This window comes from Mytilus edulis, chromosome 7 (assembly GCF_963676685.1).
Source record: "Mytilus edulis chromosome 7, xbMytEdul2.2, whole genome shotgun sequence".
NCBI lineage: Eukaryota > Metazoa > Mollusca > Bivalvia > Mytilida > Mytilidae > Mytilus > Mytilus edulis.
This window is the reverse complement of record NC_092350.1, coordinates 5,647,710-5,652,497: the sequence shown is the minus strand read 5'-3', so window position 1 is coordinate 5,652,497 and position 4,788 is coordinate 5,647,710.

The following is a 4,788-nucleotide window of genomic DNA, read 5'->3' as shown; positions in this document are numbered from 1 at the left end:
TTACATGTACATTAAACAGCTAGGTCAGAAGTACCAGTGCACTCCAGGAATCGGTATAGGTTTGGCAAGAAATTTTGTCTTTTACATAGAACTCCAGACAAAACAAAATACATATTCGAAATGGGAAACAAATGCACATGGTTTTTTTCCAATTTGTATTTATGCAAGTAAAATATGTTAAAAGTAATTTCGCTATAGCATGTTTTATTTGAAAATCCATACAGTCTTGAGTCAATTGAATGCTACATGTGTACTTTTATTGTATGATTACATCTTGTCAAAAGAGTGCTCTGACACATATAGATATATTTGAATAGGCTGGAAATACATAATTTACAGTATAGTAAAAGTGTAGTTAACTTTATTTCAGTTTCAACTGCTCTTTACTTTGAATTATGTTTATAATTACATTTTTTTTTTATCTTAATTTTTTACTTTTTTTTTTTTTCTTCTCAACAAATAGAAGTTTTTAACGACCTTGACTGGCTATACAGCCCTTGCAAGGTCGGTTTTTCTTCTCAACACTTTATTTTTTTTATCATTAAACGCAGATTTTTGTCTATCAGATGGTTAAATAGAAAACTTTAAAGTGCACATTATATACGTTTCGATGAAATGATTTTCTTCACAACTACAAAAAGAGTTTGAATATATTGAGAATTTATTATAAAATTCATTTGTAAGATTTCGTTGAATATATGAAAATTATAATGAATAAAAATTAGTTCACCATATGTCAAGGGAAACAACTCTGTATTTGGCTGCACAGTGTTAGACTATTTTGATCATTATGGGTCTAATTTCACGTACAACATATTTCTATAAGAGAGATACATGTGTTGATGACTGGATTCGACATAAAACAATCCTTACGTGATATTCTGATCAATTATGGATCCCGGAATAATTTCGTACCCGTGCCGTTCACTTTGACGTATTATAATGACTTGTCAAAATATGTAAACAATCAGATTATTTTTTTAAATTTTTAGACATGAGCGCCAACGTAGACCACCATGATATTTTATTATGTGGAAGATACATATGAGTACAGTTGATGGTTGAAAATTTCAAGATGGTCTACATTGGCGCTGATGTCAAATTTTGTCTCCGAACATGACGAAATTGTAGATTTTTTTACACTTTTCGTCGTTTAGGGTTTTTCAAGGTCTCAGTTTGAACATATTTGAGTACATAACACCTAAAAATAAGGTTCTACATGGACGGTCAGATACTGCAGTTCATTACACAGGCGTGATGGGTTTCAACTTCAAAGTTTAAAAAATCTGGAAAAAGGGGGGCCAGAAACGTCTCTTATCATACCTTGTCCTTTACTGTTTACAACTTTTTGAATTTTTTGAAATACTAAGGCGTTTCTACCTCAGGCATAGATTACCTTAGCTGTATTTGGCAAAACTTTTAGGAATTTTGGTCCTCAATGCTCTTCAATTTCGTACTTTATTTGGCCTTTTTAACATTTTTGGACTCGAGCGTCACTGATGAGTCTTTTGTAGACGAAACGCGCGTCTGTCGTACATACTAAATTTAGTCCTGGTATCTATGATGAGTTTATTTACTAACACTTGCTGATCGTTCCCAGACTTTGGTGTCTTCGTTTTTCTGTGTTGTTTTTTGCAGACTGTTGTTGTCAATTCGTAGTATTTCGTTAATAGTCATGTCTTTGTAAAGGTGTCTTCTTCTTATGAGTTAGAAAACAGATTTGGTATCTTTCTAATATCTTTATTTTGCTCTGAACTGTATCGGTATATTACTAAATTTTTCTTTTATCTTATTAACTTATACTTTTCTTTCTCAGCAAGTGATGATTCGCACAGCGAATGATACATGTATATTAGGAGTCGTTTTAACTGTCAACGCATGCGTTACAAAAGAAGCTTACCCGGAAGTAAAATATTTCAATGGACTGAACAAATCAGTACCAAGTTAAACTCTTACTTTTCGTATGGTTGGGCCTTTATATGTCGTCCATTTTCTGTTGACTGCTAAAAGATTACTGTAAGTTAAATATTTAAGTTCCGTGTTTTATAATAAATATCTTACGATTTTCTATAAATGCTCTCCGAAACTATTATAAGAAACTACTAGCATAACTATAATGGGATGATTACATGATATGTGAAAAGCGTGTAGCAATCTGGATACGAATATAACATTGGTCTAAATGTTACAGAAAAGCGCAATATTTTAAAACTACCAAACTTTGTAGAGTTAGTAAGCTTCGAAGTCAAGTATTATATGTACTGAAAATCTCGGAAAATGATCTTTGTATGAATTAAATCATTCAAAAGAAATATGAGTATCTTATTACAAATAAACTCATTTGAAAAGAAGGCTTGCAAAATTACCATAAAAGTCTTTTGAAAAATATTTGGATGAACATGTGACCATACAAATTTGCAGTATAATTTTGTAATGAAAATGTTTAACAATAATTAAAACAAAGGAATAGGTCCGGTAAGGGCTGATTTTGGCCTCAAATTTAAAGTTCATCTGACGAAAGATTTTAGACACTTTTTACATTTTCTACATTTGAAAATGCCTGTACCAAGTCAGGAATATGACAGTTCTTGTCCATTCATTTTTGATGCGTTTTGTTATTTGATTTTGCCATGTGATTATGGACTTAATGAATTGATTTTCCTCTGAGTTCAGTATTTTTGTGATTTTACTTTTTAAACACTTAAGGGTCTATTGTAGTTGATTCAATAAGTAAATGTAAAAATATTTATTTGATTTACTCATTAAAAACGCCCCGATTCTAGCTTAAATATGAAAAATCAATCAAATATGCCAAAAAATGTCACTTTTTGGATAGTTTTTGTCAAAAATGAAAGTGGCCGCATCCGTGTTCATCCTCAACCTTTATATATGTTATGTATTATCACCAAACACAACTTAAATTTCAATATTTAGAATGAACACGAATGCGGCCACTTTCATTTAGGACGGAAACCGTCTAAAATATAACTAAAATGCTAAAATTGTGAAGATTTCAGTAATTTAGCATGACTTAATGATACTAGTACCTGATATATGTGCATTATATTGTCAAACACAGCTCATATTCATTTAGCAGAACCATTCTACTGTCCAATAAATAACTAGAAGTATATCTTTTAACAATTTTGTAAAACTGCTATATTTTGGGGCCAAAAAGGGGTCTTACTGAACCTACTCCTTTCATTTCTATAAAATTAAAAACAGTATACAAAAACGGTACTAATTGTACTGCACAACTCTATATTCCGTCAATTGTTTAATGATTATTGATGCCGTAGTATTGAAATTCCAAAATTATATTAAAACTTTATGGACTGATAAAAACAGGAAGCACCAAATATATATAGGCGATTCTGGACACTGAATCAAACTTTAAAGTAAACAAAATATAAACATGATTTAAGACTAGGACGTCATTGTAATTACTCGCATATCAAAACATATGTGTGAAATCAGTAACGCTCCAATCCGAATATTTGAAACCCGATTTTTAAAAGCACCAAAGCAGATGAAAAGCTATATGATAAAACGAAAAACTAAAAATGCTGATTGAAACTACGGACCATCACCACCAACGAATTTATATTTTCATATAATCGGGTTTTATTGTAATTTGAAATTAGCCAGCTTGATAATTAGTCTGAAAGCTTTAAGATGGGCGAACGATACTAGGGAGACATTCTCAACCATGAAGTATATAGGGGCTGGCAAAACAGCGATAAACTACCGTTATGTCCAGTTGATATTATCATGACAATACTCTATGGTGGTATATACCATATTAACTCTGACTATTTGGTTTCACTTTCGAGAAACATAAACAATGAATATTGTAACCGTTGTCGTATGTATTTTTTAATTAAAAGATTACCTTTTAAACGCGTCTTTAGAAATATATTAAGGATGAACTGAATCTTTTTGTCACATTGAATCGTTAAATTATGCAGACAGCTTAGAAATTGTATACGAAATATGATGAATTAATTTTTTTAAAGATTTTTACAAATATTGCTGTATGACATGATATCCCCACACGGTTAAAATAGCTATTTAAGGATTATATATTAACAAATCTGACAGGAGTAATATATATACATATCTTTGATTTCTTTATGAGTTATCTTCCCTATGCCATCATTGAAATGCTATTTCAGTGAATGTTACACGTACCTTTAAATCCCATGTTGTATTTACACGACTTATGAATGAATTGATATAGGTTAATGATTATTTTTACACTTTCACATAAGTTTGCAACATATACAACTACTTGTTACCTGTATTAGAATAGTATAATTGGAAAAGAAATGTAAACAGCAAACAAATATACATATATTTATTAAAGTTATTGGTCACATGACGTTGTAACGGTCAAGTGATTGTTTACTATAAACACGTGTGTGTGTTTATATCTAGCACATGGTGTGTGTTTACGTTCAATTTGATTGGATGGCATATACTTGTAGTGCCGGTTTTACGGGTATATGCCCTCATGATTTTCGTGAAAAGCATGATTAAGTATTACTTAAGGGGTTAGTTTGAGAAAATAAAGTTATTCGAAGTTTGCTTATAGTTCAAAGTAGCAGCATTCGTTATTATGTTTACCCACCCACCCACCCTTTTATGAGATGGTTATCGTTAATGGGAGTATATGCATCAAATATTACATTATATTAATATGAATTTTTCCTCTTTTGTAGATAGTTTTTGATTGTGTAACTGTATATTACTGTGCTATTGTATGATTGGATTGGTAGTGTGCCTGAA